General features: G+C 46.5%; 1 protein-coding gene across 2 annotated transcripts in view; it reads right to left on the bottom strand.

The window, feature by feature from the left end:
* Window positions 1–25,144, bottom strand: part of GALNT10 (polypeptide N-acetylgalactosaminyltransferase 10) — a 214,544-nt gene that overhangs the window by 65,988 nt on the left and 123,412 nt on the right. The gene's annotated exons all lie outside the window — the stretch shown is intronic.

Here is a 25,144-nt window from a genome sequence, read left to right on the forward strand (position 1 = left end):
TAAAATTTCTTTTGAAAAAATTTTCTGTGGGAACTAGACTTGCGGTGGAGATTACTCTGTAGTGCGTATAGACGCGGAACTAGAACGCTGTACACCTGAAACTTATTTAATTTAAAAAAGTTTCATTACTGAAGAAAGAGAAAAATTTGGAAAATCATAGATACAGGCCATTCTCCTCACTTCACAGAGGGTGAAACTATGACCCAGAGAGGGGCAGGGCTGTCTGGGTGACTAGTGAGTCAGCGACAGTCGGGCCTGAGGACTTGTTTCCCCACGGGCTGGGCTCCCTCCCTCGGCCCCATGCCCTGGATTCCCCTCCCAGACCCTTTCTCCCCCTCATCCTTGAACTCTCACACCATTCCTGCCTGCCTGATCTCCCTGCTCTCCCTAAAAGAAGCATCAGGTACTTCAAGTTTCAAGGGTTTCCCATGTATTTCCTCTCACGTGCAGATGGGAAGGCACAAAGCTCAAGGGACAATCTGGGCAATCTGGGGGCGTCTCCACAACGAACACTGGCAACCTCCCAGAGATGTGCGCAGCTGCGGGGTCTCCAGCACGTGTGAGAGAAGGGGCTGGCACACTCAGCTAGTCTTATAAATGCAGACGTAATCTTCTTAGCTGGAGACACCATTATGCTTCCGCTAAAAGATGAAATGAATTCAGAGTCCATTCCTGTTCTAAACATCAGAACAGAGGCTTTCGGGAGACGAGGTCTCCCTCAGTCCTGCAGCTGAACGCCTGAAGGCGGCCCTGGGTCTGTGATGGGAGGAAGGCTTCCCCTTCCTGAGAGGCAGGGTGGACCTTAGTGTGGACCCGGTTCTGGGCCTGAGTGAGTCTGGCCTTGAACTTGCTGTGTGACCTCAGACCACACATTTATCTTTTCTGGGCCTCAATTTCCTCATCTCTAAAATGTGGCTACTCCCATGTAGCCAACATTGCTGGATTACAATGAGAGCGGAAATGGAGGATGGTGTCTGGAGTCAACGTGATGTGTTTGTCGTTCACCCTCTGCATTTCAGTGACCTCATCTGCAAAATGGGAGCAAACCAACTTATTCATGCTGGGAGAGGAGTGAATGGATCAGAGATTCTCGCTTAAAAAGAAAAGTCAGGATACCCCCAAATCAACTCTTGGACATTCAACAGCAGCTGCAGCCTCAAACACATCATTTTTAAGCAGGTGCTCATATAGCCAACAAGGTTTCTGGCAGATCCACCCCCATTGTGCCCTTGTCCTTCAGGAGCTCACTCTCCAGCTGGAGGGGCAGGTGCCAGGCCTGGAACAGGAGGGACCAGACACTGAGGGTCCACCCTGCAGGCTCGGCATGCAAGCTTCAGGACCCCGGGGAGGGGAGTCCAGCCTGGGCTAGAGCATCAGAGAAGCCTTCTCGGAGGCGGGAGGACCCGATCACCTTGGACTTGGAAGGTGAGGAGGAATTGGAGGAGGCGGAAAGGAAGTGACGATGAGGAGAGTGGGGTCCTGGGGGGTGTGAGGTTGGACAGGTAGGTTAGGCTCTGGGCCTCGCTCTCCTGGCCATGTCGGATCTTGCCGTGTGAGGGCAGACATGTGACCCTGACCTGCAGCCTCTGTCCCAGCCCAGCCATACAGAGTGCCAGACAGACAGCATGTGCTCAGTACATCTCAAAGGAGTGCCCTACGTCTATCACGCACATGTCCTAATTCAGCACGATCCACCGACAGCACCACAACAACTCGACAGTCTGGTTGGGGAGACGAGAATGAGACAAGCAAAAACAACGGCCAAGTTATCAGATGGACTTGAAGTTGAAATGATAACACTCATGACTGACGACGTTCATGAAGTGACGGAACCACATGGATACACCCAGGGTCAGGCACAATGCCCACGGCTGGAGCTCTCAAGGGCTGTGATGCCACCATTTGTTCTCCCACCCAGGAAAGCATGGGGGTGGCAGGTGTGTGAGTGCCATTATTATAGGGATATACTGGATGCAAAGCTGTGTGCTTTCTCAGAGGTCCCTAGCTGTCTCCCCTCCCCTCCCCTTCTCTCTTTCACACTCTCTCCCAATCCCCTGCCCCATCCACATCAGGTCACACGGAGACTTAGATGAAACCTCATAAATCAAAGCAGGGAATGGAATCTGGCTTTCTGAACAGCTGCCAAGGGGCTGGAAGTTAGTTTGAATTTGGCCCCATGGGAAACAGGAGATGAGAGACAGCCAAGTAGAAAAATATCCCCCCCTTCTCTCTCATCCATAGACTACACCAAGATGTTGCTCCTTGTTTGCAACCCATGGGAGAGGTCCCCCTAGGGAGAGCACACCCGCTGATGCTGGAGGTCACTGTGCAGTGGAAGCCACTGCTGTAATGGCCTCTCCTTTCTTGCCTCATTTCCTCCCTTTACCCTTACTCTCACTGCCTTGGGCTTGCAACGCCTTATTCATAGCTTAGGTTCTGTTTTCTAGAGGACAGTGGCTAAGTAAGGCAAAGAATAACCATATATTTGCTTTACTTTGTAAAATAAAAGTACGTCACTCACAAACATCGGTGCTTTAAGAGTTGTCAATAACAAAATGACTTGTGTGCAACACAGCTTATCACACATCCCAACCCATGGTGTCCCAATACAAGAGAAGAGAATGAGAGGAGACAGAGAGCACTGGTGGGTTTTGATTCAAATACTCAAGGGTGCTCCCGTTATCTGTTAATTCCACAGACATTTCACCATGTCGCTAGGTGCCTGGCATTGCACAGGGTACCAGGGACGCAGAGGTAACTAAGACGCGGTCCACGTCCTCAGGGAGTAAGGGAGACATATAAACACTGGGGTAGGTGCTGTGTGACAGCTGAGTGATTCAGGAGCGGGGCAGACAGGAGGTAAGGACCCTCCCTGTCTTGTCTGAGGATGGGAGATGGGGGAAGAGATCGGCTCACAGAGCTTGGTCCTGAAGGGTGAACAGTTTGCTAGGAGGACAAGGTGAGCGGGAAGAAGGTACTCTTACCTCTGAACTCCCACTACCTGCTGCCCATTCTCTGCTGGCAGCACAGACTTCATCTGCCTCTACACCCCAGCTCCTCAGGGTAGGGACCGTGTCTTGTGGTTTATCAGGACACCCCTAAAGTCCCACTGGAGACCTGGCTTGCAGCAGGAACCCAGTGGAGACCATGGAGCCATGGAGAGGCACAGATGGCCTGGCTCAGTGATCTCCAGTTCTCCCTTCCAGCCAGCGCGCCCGAGGGACACCGCTCACTGCAGCCTAGGGCCACCGCAATCCCCCACAGCCAGGTTCCCTCCAGGGAGCGGGTGGAGGGTGGGAAGTGAGAAAAGGCCTTTCGGCAACTTGGTTCCACTCCTCTGGGTGGGGTGGAAAGTGCTTCTCCCGTGAGAATCTTGGCCCGGGATTTGGTTAATGATTAAATCATGTGTGGTAGGATAATATAATATCTAAAAAAGGTTATTTTGGGGGGTGCTGGCATCACTGCTACCCCTTTTTACTCTCAACTGCTGCTTCGCTCTCTTCACCATCACCACCTTCCCTTCCCCAAACAAAGCAAAACGAAAACCACCATGGCCCACACCACCCCTGGAGACGGAGGCCATAACCAACACCGGAAAACAAAAGTAAGAATTCTTGGCAAAGCCAGGGTCCTGGCACAGAGATGATACCTTTGGAAGAACATGCGCTGAGTGAGTCCTCACAGCCCTCACCTCTCCCCAGAGCTAAACCCAAGCCTGGGCTTGGGGACTGACTGGGCAGTTACCAGACAGGAGGGGGCAGGTCAGAGCCGGTGAGGGTCCCTGGATCCAAGCATCATTCTTATATGACGCCGAGCTTAGGACAAAAGAAAATTCCGTTCTTTAAAAAAGTTTACTTTTTGCCTGCCTGCACTGGGAGGCCCTGTGAAATTTCTTCCCCGCTATAACTATGTCCTAATATAAAACCTTGGTGTGATCAGAGGCTTCTTCAACCCAAAATTGTGAACAAAATTTCTTAAGCTGCTATGGAAGTTTGGCCCCTTGACATATCCAGAAAATAATGACAGTGCAGCTGTGGTGGCTGACGTGACATGTTCAGGCACTTGGCAGGGCTCAGAGCTCCCCATCACCGTACTTGGTGGCCTATCCATCATTCACACACCTGCTGGTGTCTCTGCCATTCAACTCAGGCTTTATCCAATGGACACCAGTCATGGACAAGGCTTCATAGCATTAAGTGCCACTAAACAGGTGTCTGCAAATAATTGGCATAACTGAAAAAAAAATGGCATGTATCAGTGACAGGTCCAAGGCCAATTCCATTCTGCTGCCTGAATGACAGACAAGGCCTCTGGGGGCAGGCAGCATCATGGCAGAAAGCAGTGGTAAGGATCAGGGGCCCGCCCAGTCCAGAGAAGCTCCCAGCTCTACACTTACCAGCTGTGTGATCTTGGGCAAGTCACTCCCCCTCTCCCAGCCTCAGGGTTTGCACTTGCGAAATGGGGATCACACTATCCCCACCTCATAGGCCTGCTGTGAAAAATTATGGAGAAGTGAGTGCAAACCACTTAACACTGAGCGTGGCACATAGAAAGCACTCAATCGAAGGCCAGTCTCCTTAGGTGAACACCCCTATAGAGGGAACTTTGTGTTCACCTGGGGAGGGGCTGTCAGCACCCAGAATTGTTCCTACCAGAGCTGCTGCGTTGAGTTCAGGGTGCTTAAGAGTGGTCTGAGCCCAGGGCTGGCAGAGCAAGCCTTCCCACTGTGAGCCCTGCCAGGTGCACGTGCTGGGTACAAAGTCAGGCCAGGACCGGCTGGTCTCAGAAATTCAGGCATCTGCTGAGCAAGTTAGATGGCAGGTGTTTTACAAATGTTCTCCAAATGAATCAATGGGCTTTGGAGTCATAAAACTGCCTGTGTACCCTTGTGCACGGCACTTAGCCTCTCTGAGTCTCTATTACATCCCTAAGAATGTGCTAATAATATCTTCCTTCCAGGGTTGTTGGGAAGTTAGTGCAGTTCTGTAAGTAAAATGCCTAACATAAAGTAAGTGTTCAGTAAATGGGAACTACTAAATTGCACTGTGAACTTGCAGTGGGAACCAGAAAATAAACGAGTCATAACTGAAGGGAAAACTATTCTATTTAGATGTGTAACCTTGGACAAGTCACTTTACTTTGTTAAGGTTCGGCTGTCTCACCTGTAAAATGGAAGCAGTCAAATGTCTTAACCCATAGGCTTGCTGTGAGGATCAGGCAAGCTACCCCAAGTGGAAACTTTGTAAACTCTGAAGTGGTAAACAGATGCTGGTGGCTGAGCAGAGCCAAGAAGGACCTTGGGCTAAAGAGAAATGGAAATGCCCAGCCCAAAGGATGCCGAGGGCAAGGTGTATACACAGTAAACCATGGGTACAATGGCCTTTCCTATTTGTTTACTAAGTGGGATATTTTTCCTGACTACAAAAATATTGCACTGTAGACAATTTGGAAAACATGAAAGTGCAGAGGAAAACACAGAAATCTCCTGTGATGCCATTGTCTAGAAATAACCACAGGAATTGGGTCGTGTTTCAGTGTCGTGTAGCCACAGGTGAACCACGAGCGAGTGTACACAAGGCAGCGTACTGGAGTGGTCCAAGGGCAGACCTGAAGGTCAGCTTCAGGTTCAAACTCCAGTCCCACCTCCCACCAGATGTGTGACCCCAGAGAAGACTCCTTACTTCTCTATGCCTGTTTCCTTGTACATAAAATGGGGATAACATTAATGTAACTTTCTTTGTAGAACAGTTAAATAAGATAATAGGATTAAACAAGATCATGCATGTAAAATACTCAGCACAGTGCTCATCACATTCTAAGAACTCGACAAATGTAGCTATTATTATAATTATTACTATACATACATATATACTCACAAAATTTTTATTTACAAAATGGATCTTTTTGGTAACAAACATGTCATCAAATTTTCTTCTGCAACAGTAGTTCTCCAAGTGTGGACTCAGGGCCATCAGGATCAGTCTTCCTTGGGAACTTGCTAGAAGTACAAATTCTCAGCCAGACCTTGACCCACTGAATCAGAAACCCTAAACGGGGGGCCCAGCCAACGAGGTTTCAACAAGCCCTCCTGGTGATTCTGATGATCACTCCAGTTTGAGAACCATTGATTTCAGTGGCTTCACAGCATTTTCTACCATGATTTATTTAATCAGTTGCCTCTTTTCAGACATTTAGGCTATTTGCCAGTGGGGTGCTGAAGTGAGCTGTACAGGCTCATGAGACGCAAGTGTAAATATTCTCAACTCTATGTTATTTTGGTAGCTTGAAATCAGCTACAGGAGGAGTTTTCACACCACAGAAATCAGCAAGTGCTACAAAAATTAGGGCTCCCCACCTCCACCCCAGCTGGTTATCTTTTCCCAGCACACTACTGGCTAGTCCCATACGGTTTTGCTATATGAACAACACTACAGTGAACATACAGGTCCATACAACTACTTGCACGTCTTTGATTGTTTCCTCAGAAAAACTTCTAGAGATGGAACCGCTAGATCAAAGGATTTAAAAAAAAAATAAATTTATTTACTTATTCTTGGCTGCGTTGGGTCTTCGTTGCTGCATGCGGGCTTTCTCTAGTTGTGGCGAGCGGGGGTTACTCCTCATTGCAGTGTGAGGGCTTCTCATTGCGGTAGCTTCTCTTGTTGCAGAGCACAGGCTCTAGGCGCACAGACTTCAGTAGTTGTGGCATGCGGGCTCAGTAGTTGTGGCTCGTGGGCTCAGTAGTTGTGGCTCGTGGCTCTAGAGCGCAGGCTCAGTAGCTGTGGTGCACAGGCTTAGTTGCTCCGCAGCATGTGGGATCCTCCCGGACCAGGGCTTAAGCCCGTGTCCCCTGCATCGGCAGGCAGATTCTTAACCACTGTGCCACCAGGGAAGCCCAAAGGATGTTTTTAAGGAGTTTTGATTCACACTGTCAGCTTACACTCCCACCAGCTTCCCCTGCATGGGCTACAGTGGACTTTGGAGCTGTGGACTGTGGACTCAGGATCCTGCACCAGCCCTGGCCATGCTGAAGAACGGGGCAAATCCTGACATTTTGTACGAAGTTCCACCTCCCACCCTCCCCTCCTCCACCTCCTGCTCTGTGGGGGTGAATGTCTAGAGGGGCACTATCCGATAGAATTTTCTGTGAGTTGTGTCTGTGCTGTCCTACGCGGAAGCCACTAGTCATGTGAGGCTGTTGAACACCTGAAATGTGTCTTGTGTGGCTGAAAAACTGAATTTTTACTTTTATTGAATTTTAATTAATTTAAGTTTAAATAGTAGTCTAGTGGCTACTGTATTAGCACTGCTCTAGGGATTCAGGAGGGACTGTGACTTATGGTTCTTCTGTAATTGATAATCATGGTGACCTGAGATCCTGCATTATTTGCACCAGCTCTGGTTTCAAACATTCTGTTCCCACTGACCCAGAAACACTGACATGCTGGTTCTTAAACGTCTGGAAATTCTGATATTTCAGAATTTAAATTACAATCTCCCGGATTGTATTTCCTGTGTGGACCCCTTTGTCAGATTATGTCCCAGTAGGGAATGGATCCCTTTGTCAGATTATGTCCCAGTAGGAAATGAGAAATATTGAGCTCCCAGCTCAGCAGAGAAGCACAGAAGTTGTTCACTCAAAGGGCAGTCTCCCCATAATCACTACTATCAATCTATTGCTGACAGACCATCTTGCCCCTGTGCTTTTGCTTATGCTGTTCCCTTAGACCAGGAACCCCCTTCATTAGGCCATGATACCTCCTCTAGGAAGCCCTCCCTGATTGTTCCCATTGAGAATTAAATGTGAATTTAAGTGGCCCCTCTGTGAGGCCACTAAACATGGCGCCCACGATCATGGCTTAGGTGAGAGCCCTGAGTCACCCACATAGGACCTATTTACCCCCGTTTTAGATAAAATTCTAATAACTTTAATAACTGGATTTCTGATTCCAAAGCTGATTTGAAATAGGAAATTAGAAGGGGAAAAGACTCCTAGGGACAGACACACTGGAAGTGACAAGAAGTAAAAATCACCTAAGAGTCACGCAACAAGGAAGAAGATTTAGAAAAAAATATAAATACCAAACCTGGGTTTCTGAAAGCAGAGCCATTGGGTCATTTTGTGCAAGGGCAAATACTTTTCCAGACCTCAGCTGTTCTTAAGGGAAATGCTGTATCTAATAACTGATACTCATTAAGACAACTATAAGGCATCAAATTCTAACTTTAAAATCTAAGGAAGAAGTGAGGAAAGTCATCCTAAAGTTCTAGGATTTAAAGCTTGACAGGATGTGAGAAGTCATCCATACTTTATAGATGCAGACACTGAAGCCCAAAGAGATGATGCAATTTGCTCAAGGTCACAAAGCTATTTACCAGCAGGGCTGGAACCAAAGCGGGTCTATTTGTTCCATATCAATACCTGGAAAAGTCACTTGATGAACTTTTTACTCCATAATGCCACTGAATTGATGAGACATTTACGGAGGAAAAAATGATGTATTTTCCCCACCCACGCCCACATGAAGATATTTTCTCTTGTCACTGATGATTAACACTGGGAAAGGCTACCTCTCTATATGGAAACAGGTGTCAAAATCAAGAATAAGACGAGTTGGCATTTATATCTTCATGACGAACATGGTATGAATAGCACGACTTGGGGGTGATATAATATTTGAAAGAGCATTCCCTAATTGGGGTGGTTAATATCCAAATTGGTATTACACACGGGCAATGTGATCGAAGTCTGTAACGAAAATGAAATCCCTCAAACACATGGCTGTCCATCAAGATGCAAATGACAGAAGAGAAATAAACCACTGATGATACACAAATGATTTCAATGCTCCGTGCATCACCAGACATTTATTTGGGGGCTTGGGCCGTGGAGAAAGAATAATACGGTTGATCTAAGGCAGTTATAAACCACCGCTGATAGATAAACACACATCTTCTCACTTTAAGCAGGAGCAGGAGGCATTCAGAACAAGGTGGTTCATACAGACAGACAGCTCTTTAAATGATACCTTGCAATTACATTACCGCCTTGCAGTAGATAATAAACCTTCAATGTGTTGAATAATTTAAAATTTTCCAGAGGCATGAAGGTTGAAGGGAAAGAAAATCACACTTTGCTTTAGAGGAGGAAAATTCCTTAGCAAATCAAATGTGGGAATTCAGGCAGAAAAATGTCTAGTTTTTCATTCATTTTCCTGATAGGTGGATATTCCATCCCAGGTCAACCTGCCCCCTGATTTTCAAAGTCAAGGAGTCAAGAGTGAATGAATCTATAAGAAATAAAATAGGAAAATATAAAGCATAAAATCCTTCCATGCTATTGCTACAATCATAGACGAAATAATACATAATAGTGTAGTATTCTGGATCCAAATAAACTTGAGTTTGGACCCTGACTCTGCCACTTGCTTGCTGTGTGAACTGAATCTTTCTAACTCTCAGTCCTACCGTCTGTAATATCAGGACAATAATGCCAATCTCCTAGGACTCAGTGAGATCATGAATTAGCACTTCCTGGCACATATTAAGTGTTAATAAAGAGTGGCATTTACTATTGTTCTCATACATTATTATTATTAATAATGAAGTTTAAGTTTTGGGGTCCATAAGCTGCAGATACAAAGGGGGATGAAGGAAAAAGAAGGAACAGATGAACACAGAGAGTTTCATAATCAAGGAATATTATGGCATCCAGGTTAATGCTTATGGTATGGTTAACCCATGGTTACTCTGAGCCAGCCACTGTTCTAAGCCCTCCACGAGCAATATATCAATTAATCTGCACAACTCTTGAAGGAAGTAGCCCAGTTTTACTCATTGAGGCACAGAGAGGTTAAGTACGCATTCAATGTCACCCTACTGTCTGACTCTAAACCTAGGGTGCTTAGAACCCAAGGATTCAAAGCCCAAACAACTTAAAGTTTTGCATCTAGTTTTTTCAAAAATAATTTGCACATGCATAATTTTATGCTGTATCTACAGGGGAGTTAGTGGCCATAAAATTTGGTTCCTGGTACTGCCAAGGTGGGCTTGGGTAATTAAGTTAGCTATAGACACTGGCGAGCATCCAAAGAAATTGTCAAAAGGGAAAATGCCTTTGTTAGATGACTAAAACTGTTGTCCAGTCTTGTTGAAAGAGTGCAGTGTATATGCTGTGTTAGCAATCAGTTAAAATGTTAAAATGGGGTGGATACTTGACTGCACTAGTTGGGCCTGAAATGTATTCAAGGATGAGCTTTGGCTCATGTATTAAGTCAGTGAAGGAAAACAAAAGGACAAACCGGGTGTCTATACCTGCTGCTGCAGCCTTGCCCTTTGAGCACAATGGATGGTCTTGCTGACCGGGAACAGTCTGGACCGAGGGCTGTGATTGTGTGCCTGACCTCTGGAGGCGCCAGACAGCTGTGGGGACTGCACCTCGCCAGCCACAGGCACTCCCTGATTGGGAGCAGGACTTGGTCATGAACCAGTCACCTGACTGAAGTACCCAGTGAGCCTCCCTTCCTCCGCTCTAAAATGTAGAGGCTGGGTGAAGATTCCAGAAAGCAGGGCAGAGATTCCCTGAACTCTGAAGTCATGCTGCCTGGGAACACTAAGCTCTCTTCCATCAGTGGAAAGCCTTGATTTCTTCCAGATTTAAAAATAGACTGTGTGTGTGTGTGTAACTTGCAAAGCCTGAACTCGAGGTTTTACATGTGGAGAGCTTGCTGAGAGATAGGATCCACGGGAGTGTGGAAGAAACATTTAAAAATAAAGGTTGAAATGTGAATAGAACCGGAGTGCCTGTTCTTGAACTCACTCTACCACATTTTTTTTAGGAACTTATTTTGCAGTGGGAGGCAGTTGGGGGTAGGGATACAAAGAGGGTCTTCAGAAACCTGGAGGGAGTCATGGGAAGATCAGGGCAGAGGTAGACTCCGTTGATGGGTGTGGCGAGGAGAAGTATAATTCAATATGAGGAAACGCTTTCCTAAGAGCTGTCCAGTTAATCATGACACAGCAGGACAGACGTGGAACAGGTGCACAGAGGTAGCTCTCAGAATTACTGACCCGGCCTTACGGGTCACTCCAGCACACATAAGCAGGTGAGTACCCTGAGCTGAAAGAACCCAAACCCGGCTGTCTTGACTTGAGTTTTTCTATTTCTAAGGCCATGAAAGTGGTTAGAAGTGAGCTCATACGGAGAACGCACTTTTGGGGGCAAAAATGTTCACTGGTAAGTTTTAAATGTCCCAGGAAAGATCAAAATCCATGCGCTGGAAAGCAGGGCTTTTAAGCCAGGTACCCCCAAATTGGAGATGTGGGTCTACCCCAGAATAGATAGGACAGCAGTGGAGAAGGCAGGGTGCTTCTGACTGAGGACCAGGCAGGGACCCAAGCACATTCTCACATCAAAAAACATTTTATTGGACATTTCAGGAGGAATTTATTCCACGTCTGGTGAATTTAGAGTTATGGGCTTGGTTGGGGCCTCAAACAGGTGATTATGGTAACTTAGAGGGAAAGTGCCAAGCCATTTCTGTCACAAAGCCGTTCCAGCTTGAAAACAATAGTGCCTCCTTGTATTTATAGAGTGCTGAATACTCTCCAAAGTGCCTTCCCTTCTATTATCTCATTTGGTCCTTACAACAGGCCAGAGATGTACGTTGTGGCTCTCCTGCGGGGCTGTGAATGAGAGTTTTCCCCTCTCTGGGCTTCAGTTTCCTTATAGTGCTCCCAGGACTGCTTGGATCAGAATCCCCAGAGAGCTGGTTATAATGCAGATTCCCAGCCTCCACCCAGACAAGAGAACATGGACTCATGCTGGGGTGGAGCCTGGGAATCTGTATGTTAAACATACTTTCCAGGTGATTCTTATGTGCACCAGAATTTGAGAACCCCTGCTCTAATATTTCATAACTCCTCAGCAGTGAGATCCTGTCATATGAAACACACACACTCAGCAACTAACAAAATCCTGAAAAAGTATAAAATTCTGATGAGTGGGGAGAAAACAGTCTAGTATTGGCTGAGTGCATGTGATCATCCAGATAATAACAGCCTCTCAAGGATATAATTAGTGCCCTCGAAATTGGAGTATGACTGTTTAATAATTTAAGTGAGATCATCAGGAGTAATGAAGAGTGGTTGAAATTAAATGTGGGACCATAAATCCGCACAGGCCTGTTACAGTGAGGCAATTATTTATACAAGGCATCCTGAAAAACAGGGGTCTGACTGAGGCTGAAGGCATCTTAACTTAGCTCCTCCGATAAGGGCCATGCAATTTTGCACTTAAGGTAATCCAGGATCTACATCCAAAGATAACACCATCCAACTGTATCACAAAGCATTTATTTGTGATATACGGTCTTCTATTCCTATAATCCAGTGTTTTCCAAGTCTGAGCAGCATTTCAACTCTATCAAAGTAATCTGAGATGCCTGTTGAGAATGCAGATTCTTGGGACCCACCCCAGAACCACCGAATCAGAATCTCTGTGAGCGGGCCCTGGTAAGCTGCAATTTAACAAGCTCCTCAGTTGGTGCTGATAGGGATAAGAGTTAAGAAGCCCTACGTGAACTTAGCTGGAACCAGAGACGGTGTGGGACACACTCCCGGCGTGGACTGCCTGCCTTTGAGGTCACTTTCTCCTTGGCCACCTGACTGGAGGGGTCTCCTCAGGGTTCTTGCCTTCTGTGGAAATCAGCATCCTCCTCTATGTCTTTATGGCACTTTTCAGCTCTTTAGGCTCTTTCATCACATTTCTAGTTTCATCTAATCCCTGTAACGAGACTCCTGAGGTAGATGAGGTAGCTGAGCGCTCACCGCCCTGTGGACAGTCATGATAACCCCCATCACCACAACAGGGTCACTGGTAAGCACCGTTACTGAATGCCGACCGTGGGCTGGGCCCTGCGCTATCTCTAATGCATTACCTCACTTAATCTTCACCTGACCCGTGAAAGGGAGGATGGTAGTTACAGCTCGTGGGTTGGGAGTGACGGAAACCCACACGCAATGAATTTATGCAAGAGGACGGTGTATTGGCTCACGGGAGGGGAAAGGACAGGGGCGGAACTGGCCTGGAGTTAGGTCAGGCTCAGCTGGCATCACAGACTGGCGCCTTGGATGAATCACCGTGGCCATGGGGTTGGGACAGCACTGGCCAGGTGGGCTGGAGCCTCCTTCATGGCTGGGTGGTATTACTAACCGGCTGTCCCTTCAAGATCACAAGGAATGAGTGGTCGGTGAGGAGCAGTCCACCAAACTGACTACGCCACCCTGTCTTCCCTCAGCTGGAAAGGGTGGGAGATGGGGGCGACAGGGTTCTGTGTCTACGACAAAGAACGCTGAGAGTCAACTCTGCTCGGGAGGAAGGTCTATTTACAGGTCATCTTCATTCACTCATGAGTTAAAAGTATTGCTTCTTCTGTCATAAGGAAGCAGAAACATGTTTTCTGGGAAAGGTCAGGGCTAGTCTTTCCTCCTACCTGGTTAAAACAGATCTGCTGGGCTTCCCTGGTGGCGCAGTGGTTGAGAGTCCACCTGCCGATGCAGGCGACGCGGGCTTGTGCCCCGGTCTGGGAGGATCCCACATGCCACGGAGTGGCTGGGCCCGTGAGCCATGGCTGCTGAGCCTGCGCGTCCGGAGCCTGTGCTCCGCAATGGGAGAGGCCACAACAGTGAGAGGCCCGCGTACCGCAAAAAAAAAACAAAACAAAAAAAACAGATCTGCTTGACGAAGAGTGGCCCCCACTTGCCACAACTAGAGAAAGCCCTCGCACAGAAACGAAGACCCAACACAGCAAAAATTAATTAATTAATTAATAAACTCCTACCAACAACATCTTCTAAAAAAAAAAAAACAAAAAAAAACAGATCTGCTGGCTGCTGTGGAGGTTTCTGGGAAGGTAATTGTTAGTTTGAGTTTTCCATTAATGGAGACTGGAGTGCAGTTATTATTTAGAATATTCCAGACCATATATTCTGACAGCACACAGAAAAAAAAAATTAAAAGTTTCTGAGAAGACTGGGCAGAAAACAGCCTTATAATTCCACCTGTTTTCACCCTCACTACATATTATTAGCAATGCCCAATAAATCCCATTCATTAATTAGCACAGTAGACGGTGGGAGTTATTAATTATTTTGAGATTCCCGGTTGCTCATAAACAATCTGGGCATCTCTGAAGAGGTCTGCATTCATGAAGCTAACAAATAAATATATATATGTTTATTATTCTGGGAGGAATGAGTAGTTTGGTCTTTCAGGAGAAGGACCTGAGTGTGTACAAGGATCCCAAAGGTTGAAAAAGGCAGTCTGCATCTGTTAATACTTTACGGGACCCAACGTCCCTACATAGTACAAGAGGAAAGAGTGTTACTATGGTCTTCACATGCCTGTTTCTTTGTTCTATACAATGATGCAAGAATTACATTTTCATGAGATTTTTCTATTTCAGATAGGAAAGCAGGAGAATAAAGAGAGAAAAGAGAAATGAAAACTTCAATGCCCACGAACACTATATTGATTAACAGTGCTGCAATCTTCTCCTTTTAATTTTTTCAATAAATAAGAGATGTATAAATGTCTGGATCTGGCCTTCCTGATCTTTAGAACTGTCAAGCATTGCCTGTTTTTGGCCATGAAAACTGGTAACATTTTAAGCCTCCGGTGTTTACAGATCTGAAGGTGCCTCTGGATTCAAATCAAACCAAAATTGGCTCTGGAGCTGTGGCTGCCTGATAAAGACGTGACTGAACCTTTCCGGGACTGGAAGTTTTGCAAGGAAATTGGAAAGAACTCCTGAAGTATTGATACCTTTTGCCAATGAGTCATTTCACAGCTGCCCATGGGTCTGGTGTTGGTCAGTAGGTTAGAGCTGATGCCTACTTTTTGGCTGACGTGCTTCGTTAACCTGCTAGAACCAATATTATTTAGAGGAGCCAGCTAATATTTATGTAACCAAGCAGGACCCTATGGGGCCTTCCCAGGACAGACCCCCTGACACCCCCAACCATGTCCTCCACCTGCCTCTTCTTTGTAGAAAAGCTTTAGTCTCCCAGGCCCCCCACCTGAGTCTCAAAAGGCTGGCTCAGGAGTTAATGATTAGGAAATGTGAAGACGTAGAAACTAACAATACTTGTTGGTCTGGGAAACTGGTAACAATTGAGACTATAAATCAGCCCCAGAGTCACTGAACTCCCAGGTCCCTGAAAGATACAGATAAAGGCCTGACACACATTCCTAAGTTGTTTTTACAGGAAGCAGACCTCCACCAGAAAACTGCTGACAGCAAGCACAGAGACCTCAGACCGGGTGACACCAGAATAGGGGTGATGCTTGAAGCTTCATCTTGATGCCAACCCATCCAAGAATTGTGTATGAGCTGATCATGCACCCTGCAGTCCCCTCCTTCACACTGCCTTCAAAATCTTTATCTCCTAACCGGCAAGTTGGAGATGGTCTTAGGACATTAGTCCACCATCTTCCCAGGTTGCTGGCCCCTGAATAAAGAGACTTTTTATTTCCTGCCAACACTTGTCTCCTGAGTATTGGCCTTTTGAGCGGCAAGCAGCTGAACTTGAGCTGGGTACCAGCCCTGTCCAGTTACACTGATTGTGAATGAAAACAGCAGAACATACTTCCTTAGACATATGGATGTATATCAGATGTCACGGCTGAGCATTTCATATCTTTACCTAGCAGTTTTGTTGTTTTTTTTACCTAAAAGTTGTTTTATTTAGGGGGTGGGATATGGAGAGGAGGTGAATTCCTTGTACTTGGGTTTGAATTTTCTACTAAATGTGAATTTTCCCATTAGGCAAACGTTGGCTAAGAGGCTCCCAATAAAACTAAGTATAATATGTTTAAATTGCTTACAACAGTGTCTGGCACATGGTAAGTGCTATCTAGGTGTTACACAGCATTATTATTAGCGCGGTTACTGCTTCTTCCCCTCTATGAGGCAGACAAAACCAGCTCTTTCAGCTCCCCATTTACTGAGCTAAAAGAAGGGTGGGAACAGGACTTGGATGGTTTGCACTCGATCAAGTGAGATACTAAGGGACCTCCTTCTTTTCTTTCAGCCTCAAATCTCATTTCCCTCTAGGCCCTGAGTAAATAGCAATTCACGTCAAACCTAAGCTGGCAGAAAGGCCCAGGAGCTTTCTGAAGAAAGACCATGACAGAAGGGGGGCAGCTCTGTGGCTCTCTCCCTGGGGACCTTATTCCAAGGACCTCCAGTCACCTGCTTCATTGGGTTTTGCTTCCCCCCATTTAGTTTTTAAGGGAACACTAAAACAGTGGAAAAGGTTAGACTTTAATCCTCACAAGAAAATGAGGAGAGTATCAGCAATTTAGCACAGTTTTGCTGCACCAAGTTTTTAAAATATAGAAGGCTCGCCTACCGCCATAGAAGCATCACCTTTCTGAAAATATAATGCAGCTATTTTCCACCACAGAAACGATTCTTTCCCAAACATCAGAGTTTTTGATGCTTCAGATGCAATCTGAGCGATTTATTTGATTTTTTTTTTTTTGCTGTGCCAGTAAATCATTTATATAGTGCTTGATTCACAAAATTCTGGATTTTTTTTAAGATGCACAAAACATACCATAAGCATATCGACTCCTGCATGCTGTGTTCTTGCCAGATAGCCACCAAAAGGTTTATAGATTTCCCCCATTATAAACTAACTGATAGTCTGTAACAGCTTTAATCTTCTTAGCAGTTGTCTCCTTTGGAGTCTGAGGGGAGAAGCATTCAGGATGTTATATGAAAGGAGAAGAGAATCAGGAAACCTGTGGATTTTCTTAGTGGTAAGACACCCTAGAGACTGATACATAGGAAGTGTGATTCTTAAGGTTACAGAACGCATCATGGGGCAGACGGATCCCTCCCGTCAAATGGGATGACTAACCAGGAGGAGACTCCTCTAAGGGCAGGTAAGCAGTTTAGGACACCCCCCATCGATCTCTCAGAGCCTCAGTTTTGTCATCTGTAAGATGGAACTGTTTCCCCTGCCTTCACAGTTCCAAAGAAGGAACAATATTTCATTCCTGGGATGGCCAGGAGAGGGGACACAGGGCAGGCCAAAGTACGAATGCTCATGCTGCCCACACGGCCTGCTAAGTTATGCTTTCCCTGCTGTGGTGAACTCACCGGTACAGGCTCTGCCCTGCCAGGGAGGCCCACAGCTCCTCGCTGCTCAGCCTGTCCCTGCATCAGTCAGTTCAGGAGCAAAGTAGTAGGGACAGATCCGTGTTGTGCTCTCTGGATCAGCCTCTCCAACAATACGCCTAATATTCTGGAGTCACGTGAATCCTGTCTCTATCTCACAATTGACTCAGAGGAGGAGAGATGTGATAGTCACTTTATAATGACAAGGGGGAAATGACTGTAGAAAACTTAGTGGAAGAAACCTGGATACAAAGTTAAATATAACTGGATGTCCACTACACAAAGCATAATGTAAAGGGTCTAAATGTAGATTCACATTATGGATTATTGTCTAGCTAGTAAATAACAGATGAGTTAGCACTATACCTACTGACCTGAGGGATGTCTGTCATTAACAGGGAAAAAAAAGAACAGCAATATATACAGTATGATCCCATTAAAGGGGGAGAAAAAAACATGTAAAGATTAGGGGCAAAAGTTCTAGAATCAGAATGCATGGTTTTGAATCAAAGTTCTGCCTCGTTGTTCTAAGTAGACTGGTCATTTACTTAACCCCTCTGTATCTCAGTTTTCTCATCTGTAAAATGGGGATAAAATATTACCTTTATTAAGTAGAAAAAGGAGGTTTGAGATCATTGAGTCCAGTGGTTTTCACACTGGGAATGACAGAAGCCACAACAGTGCTGAAGTGATGAATGGGTAAATGCACTGAACACGAATGCTCAGTAGGTATTAGCTCCTGTTACTACACGTTAGTGTTATGATGCAGAGTGGTCTAGAAGGATACATACCAGACTGTTGACACGAGTTACTTCAGTTGGCCTGCAACTAGAGGGGGATTGGGAGGGTATGAAAGAGAAAATGGAAATGAACAGACACTGGGAACCAAAGAACATGTTCAGATGGCAGATTAGATGCTCAATAGCAAATGTCACAGGGAAGTGCAAATCCAAACAACAATGAGAAACCACTACGCACCTATTTCAATGGCAAAAATCCAAAACACTGATAACACCAAATGCTGGCAAGGATGTGGCGCAAGAGGAACTCTCATTCATTGCTGGTGGGAATGCACAATGGCACAGTCACTTTGGAAGACAGTTTGGCAGTTTCTTACACAACTAAACATACTCTTATCACATGATCCAGCAACTGTCACCTTCCTTGGTATTTACCTAAGTGAGCTGAAGACTTACGTCCACACGAAAACCTGTACATTGATGTTTAGAGCAGCTTTATTCATAATTGCCAAAACTTGGAACCTACCAGGATGCCCTTCAGTAGGTGAATGGATAAATAAATGGTGGTACATTCAGAAAATGGAATAGTATTCAGCACTAAAAAGAAATGAGCTACAAGCTATAAAAAGACATGGTGGCACATTAAATGCATATTACTAAGTGAAAGAAGCTGATCTGAAAAGACTGCATGCTGTCTGATTCCAATTTTATTAGACATTCTAGAAAAGGCAAAACTACTGAGACAGTAAAAAGGTTAGTGGGTGCCAGGGGTTAGGAGGGAGGGAGAGATGCATAGGCAGAGCACAGAGGATTCTTAGGGCAGTAAACTACTCCATAGGATACTATAATGGTAGACACGTCATTATACATTTGTCCAAACCCACAGAATATATAACACCAAGAGTGCACCTTGGGCCTCCCTGGTGGCGCAGTGGTTGAGAGTCCGCCTGCTGATGCAGGGGACATGGGTTCGTGCCCCGGTCCGGGAGGATCCCACATGCCATGGAGCGGCTGGACCCGTGAGCCATGGCTGCTGAGCCTGCGCGTCCGGAGCCTGTGCTCCGCAACGGGAGAGGCCACAACAGTGAGAGGCCCGTGTACCGAAAAAAAAAAAAAAAAAAAAGAGTGCACCTTAATATAAACTATGGATTTTGGGCGATAATGATGGGTTGCTGTAGGTTCATCCATTGTAACAAATGTACCCCTCTGATGCAGGTGCAGGACACTGATGAGGGAGTGGGTGTGGGGGGATATGTGTAGGGGGTGGAGGGGTGGATGGGAACTCTCTGTGCTTTCAGCTTAATTTTGCTGTGAACCTGAAACTGCTCTAAAAAATAAGGCCTATTAAAAAAAAACACACACACACTGGGAAAGGGGAGAACCCTAAATGTTAACAGTAATTGCCTCCAGGTGATGAGGTTATGGATGGCTCTTTCTGCGCTTTCCACATTGCCGTCTTGACTCCTAGCCTGTGCTCATGATGTTCCCTCTGCCTGGAATATTCTTCTCCCTTCCCTACCCCAAGGAGAAGTATCTGCTTATCCTTAGGATCGAGTTCAGCTGCAATTTTTTCTGGGAAGTCTTCCCTGATCTTCTCCGTGCTCGACAGTGCCTGGACCTCCACCAAGGGGCACGTACTCTATGGTCTTACGATTGCCCCTTACCTTGTCTGTCTGCCCTGCTGGATGTGAGCCTTAGAAGTCTATTTTATTCCCGTTGTAGCCCCAGCACCTGCTGCAGCGATGGGCAGAGTCATTTCATGAATTTTGCTGAATATATGAATATGAATGAAATCAGGACAAATGTAGAGAAAAACAATATCAGCAGCACAAAACTCAAGGTGAAGAGAACCCAAACCATATGGTGAAAGTGGGGAATGGCCATCCCGACAGTTGTGGTGGTCCTGGAAGCAAACTAAGGCTTCGAGAGAGATGACAAGAAACGAGGAACAGATGCTGATGGGCTCGTGTCAAGAGTGGTATGTTGCAAGGCAAATCAGGTCAGGGCAAATGGATCTCCTTGACGTGTCACCAGGACTGGCATGGTGTGACAGCACAGGTCAGAGTTAATAAGCCCATCATAGAGGGAAGAGTTGGGACCTTGGTCTCAATGGTGAGAGCCTCTACCACGTGTACTAATGGGCCCTGCAATGTCCATACTCCCTCCAGCACCAATCACTGCCAACAATCTGTTGACAGCTCCACAAACGCTTGCTTACTAGAAACCTCCTTTCAGGGAACCCTTCCATGTGTATGTTTTTGTTTGTTTGCTGATGGGAAGCTGAGTTGGGGGAAATGATGTCAGTGAGATCATATCATAGCCTTTCGTTTCTGCACCTCATCATTCCAGGCGGCCCACAGTTCATCCAAAGACAATAATCCCATCCACGTCTACATATCCTGTTTTTTTTTGGAAAACCAATATTGTTTGGAAATGGGGAGGGGAAGGAGAATAGAAAGAAACGAATGAACAAAGACCCCTCTTGATTTTCCTAATAAAGATCTCCTATCTGGGCAGTGTAATCTGGAGGCAGGTCTGCCACCCTACACTCTCACCTTTCTCCCACTAGTGCAAAAACACCTCTATGTCCTCCTCATCCTCAAGCCAAGCCCCCACATTTGAAGAGCTTTGGGAGCCCCCTGGAAAACTCCGCAGTGCTCTATTTGCAAGCAGGGCCAGGATTATTCCGGGGCCAACGTTTGCCTTCACTCTAGTCCCCAGTGCTGCCTGCACAAAGCTCTGGATCTTATTTCAAGAATTCATCTGCTCCAATTTTGTCTCCTACCCGAGGTCTCGACCCTCAGCCAAATTAAAATTAGTTGCCCTGAGGATCCTAGAAGAGCCTCATTTCAGAGGAAAATGCCTTCTTCCAGGCAGCGCCAATCAAGCCTGCAGTTAGCATCTATGAATTTCAACTCAGAACTGCCTCTGCTCACGTGGCCCAGAGGAATCCGTCTTTCACGATGGCCCATATTTGCCGTACTTGAGACAGGCCTCTCTATAATTCTGAAGTTGTTTCTCTCAAATCTCATTTTTAAAACAATCACTGCTAAGTTTTTCTTCCAAAGCTGCCTTGAGAATTTCTTCTTGAAACAAGAAGAATGATTGCTTTTCTGAAGAACGCAGGTTGCAAAATCTGACAGCTAATGTGCAGGACTGAGGGGCAAGAGGTAAGAGTTCTCCTCTGCGTTCCATGCCCGATTCACTGAGAAAAAAGGGCAACAGTCAGGGGCCTCAGTTCTCATTCTTGTCTGTGAAATGGGACAGTATTCATTCTCTTCTCTATCTTATTAGGGTTTGGGAACAGTACTGCATTGGGTTAATGTTTTTGCTCTCTGGAGAAACAGATGTTACTTGGTGAGTGTCATTATAAAATTTACCTTTTCTTTCTCAAGATTGTTACAGTCTTTTTTTATTGGGGGAGGGGGAATCACGTTATTTTCATCACTGAGTACAACACTGAGGAAATTGGGATATTGGAGCATAAACCATTATGGTCCAGGATTGGTCGTGTTTGATAATGAGCTCTCTTTAGCAAGAAGTTTGCTCTTTAGCACAATGGAAAATGATGTATTGAGAAGCATCCTGGGGGGTAGAAAACAGTAATGTGCTTCTGCAGATGTTTCACATTAACAGCTAAGACGAGGGGACAGGCTGTACTGGGAGTGCAGAGTGGGGATTCTTGTCTCTCCTCTGCAACCAGCTGGCCATGTGCTCTTAGTTACGCTTGTCCACTGCTCCAGGACTCAGGTTTCCCATCTGTACAATGAGTAGGCTGTTACATCTGCAATTTTCACACATTTTTAAGCACTGGAGTTCCTCTTAGTGAACAATTTTCCAGAAACCAAATATAGACCATGCCAGGAGAGGTATGTGAACCCCACCTGCACCTGTGAGGTTCTTCACAGCCCTCACAGTGCTCCCTGACGCATTCCTGGGCTCCCTACGGCTCAGAGGCACATGTTCAAAGCCAGTAGCCTTGGATGACCTTGAAACTCTTTTCTAACCCAACAAGTAGAACTGCTGTTTCTAATCTGGATGATGCCGGGTTCACTCTCCCTCTGGAGGACTAATGCCTTGTGACGCTCAGAGATGGATCTTATCACGTGTTATGGGTCTGCCCCGTGCTTCAGAAAACAGGCGACAGGGACCTGAATCTGAAACCCAAAGACATGGGCCAGCGCCGGTCACCAAAGGAACCGCTGTGTCTTCCACAGCCACATCTATCTTGCTGACTGAAGACGACCCTGTTGCGAGTGATGGTTTTCCCCGTGTGTGGATACAGCTGTAGCTGCCATATATTTTCCCTTCTTCTCTGCCCCCCTCATTCATTCATTCACTAGTTCACAACATTTATTAACCACAAATGGTCTAATGAGGAAGCCTGATAATGAAAAGGTCAGCAAACAGCCCTGTGACCCCACGTGGAGAAGAGAGCACAGCGGCAGGGGCGGGGGACTGAAGTGAAGATGGAGAGGAGCCCGCCGCGGGAGGCGCTGGGAAGAGGACGTCCGGGCCGAGGGAAGAACACGAGAAGACCCCAAGGCAGGATGGAGCCTGGCGTGCTCCAGAACAGAAGGCCCTGCTGCGGCTGGTACACGAAGAAGGGGAGCAAAGTGCAGAGGGCAGCCCTCACGGCTGTGGCTCTCAAGAACCTGAGGGAAGGCTTGGGTGCTCACCCGAGCAGCAGGGGCTGTGTCTGCCGCAGCACAGTAAATGGACGTCAGTTAATGACTTGAGCAATGTGCTCATTTTCACCACCTGGCTGAGAGCCCGTGGCCTGGGGGCGGCGGGTCCAAACTGGGACAAGGATGAATTTGGGAGAGGAGGAGGGGTAAAGGATGAAAGGCAGGAAAGGCAGCGGTAGAGCACGGGTCTGGGGCTCTGAGTCCACGGGTCTGGGTGTTCTGCTCACTGGCTGTGTGAGTCTGGGCAAGTCACCTGACCCCAGCTCCTCATCGGAGACACAGAGACCCCAGGGCCTCCCTCAGAGGCTGCCATCAAGAATAAATGAGATAATGTATGGGCCTGGCACATAGAAATAGTCCCCGAAATGGTGAATGGATGGGGAGACACTTTAGGCAGAAGGTGGGACAATAGTACATTTTTTTAGTGCTTTACAATTTGCAAAGCCCTTTCGTCCACGGAAAGGGGAAGACCGTACCTCCATGTCTGTACATTTATCCCTGACACCCCCTCCAACAAACTAGCCATAAATAATGTTAACAGTAATAATCATAATACCAAGCTTAAATGTTTCTTTCTTTTTCTTTCTTTTTTTTCTTTTTTGCGGTACGCGGGCCTCTCACTGTTGTGGCCTCTCCCGTTGCGGAGCACAGGCTCCGGATGCGCAGGCTCAGTGGCCATGGCTCACGGGCCCAGCCACTCCGCGGCATGTGGGATCCTCCCAGACCAGGGCATGAACCTGCGTCCCCTGCATCGGCAGGCGGACTCTCAACCACTGCGCCACCAGGGAAGCCCTTAAATGTTTATTTCTAATGTTCACTTTGTGCCATGTACTGTCCTAACCACTTGACATGTATTAACCCACTTAATAATCATAGCTACCTAAGAGGTAGATTCCCTTTTACAGATGAGGGAACTGAAGCACAGAGAGATTAAATGACTGGGTCAAGGTCGCAGAGCTAATAAGTGACAGGGCCAGGATCAAAGAGGTAACTATTGCTAAAGAATGGTGCTACAGATACAAGGAGACACACCCACAGGTGACTTCACAGACCTCGCTTCAGGGACACAAATAAATCTCATATAATGGATGCTATTGTAACCATGGCGGAAGTGCTAAGGGAACAGAGGAAACAAGCTCTGATCATTTAGTTGTCAAACACATATTAAGCACCTACTATATGCCTAAGGAGTTGAGGATATGTAGTGAATAAGATTGATGGGGTGGTCCCAGCTCTCAGAATGTGGAATCTGGTAGAGGAAACACACGACAGGCCAATGTTTACACACACAATGCTCACGTGTTACACTTATTTATATTTTAATTCTGATGTTATAAGAGCAAAGAAGGAAAAGTAAAGGGTCTCATGACAATGAGTGTATGTCAAGAGTTAGGGGAGAGGGCTTCCCTGGTGGTGCAGTGGTTAAGAATCCGCCTGCCAATGCAGGGGACACGGGTTCGAGCCCTGGTCCAGGAAGATCCCACATGCCGCAGAGCAACTAAGCCCATGTGCCACAACTACTGAAGCCTGTGCTCTAGAGCCCGTGAGCCACAGTTACTGAAGCCCGGGCACCCAGAGCCCGTGCTCCATAACAAGAGAAGCCACTGCAATGAGAAGCCCGCGCACTGCAACGAAGAGTAGCCCCCCGCTCACTGCAACTAGAGAAAGCCCGCGCGTGGCAACGAAGACCCAATGCAGCCAAAAATAAATAAATAAAATAAATAATTAAAAAAAAAGACTTACGGGGAGAATTAGAGATGGTAGGAACTAAGTTCAAAATGTGTGTGCATGTATATGTGTGTACACACACACCCACCCCACTATGTAAGTGGGGTGCAGTACTAAAACGGGGCGGCAAGCAGCTCAGCTTTGATTATTCTGGAGTGCACTTAGATTCCCTCTCTTCACTACTCATTAGTGCCTCTACAAGAAAGTGAGAGAGGAAAGGGCTTCTCTTGATTTTGCTGCATGTGGTGAAAGCTCTGATGCAAAGAATAAGCTCGAGACCATTGGCTGGAGGGCAAATTCTTCTTGGATTTCATTTGTGGCTCCACCTCTGTGTCTCTTAAACCCATGGGTGAGGCTCATAGCGAAGAGGTCCTGCAGTGTGGTCTAGTGGTTAAGATCATGCGCGTGGGGTCAGACAGACGTGGCTTAGTCACCACATCACCATCTAAGAGCTGTGTGACCAAAGGCAAGTCACTTAACCTCTCTGAGCCTCAGTTTCTGCATCTGTAAAGTGGTATGGCAGATACTGTAGGTGGGCTGTCCTGATACCTTCTCTAATCCACTTCTTTTCCTATTTCTACTAAAGAGGCCAAAAATCAGAACACTCATGTTCCCAGCCACCCTTGCAGATATGGGTGCCCAAATGTCAGAATTCTGGCCAAAAGTCTCTGGGGAGACTTTCCTGAATAAGAAAGCAAAGTCTTCAAAGGAAGAGGCTTTGTTCTCTTTGCCCTTCCTCCTTCTTCCTGCTTGGAAGGTAGAATTCCCAGAGGTACAGCAGCCATTTTGTAACCATGAGGAT

The sequence above is a fragment of the Mesoplodon mirus genome (genome assembly GCF_964341445.2).
Source record: "Mesoplodon mirus genome assembly, chromosome: 5".
Taxonomy (NCBI): domain Eukaryota; kingdom Metazoa; phylum Chordata; class Mammalia; order Artiodactyla; family Ziphiidae; genus Mesoplodon; species Mesoplodon mirus.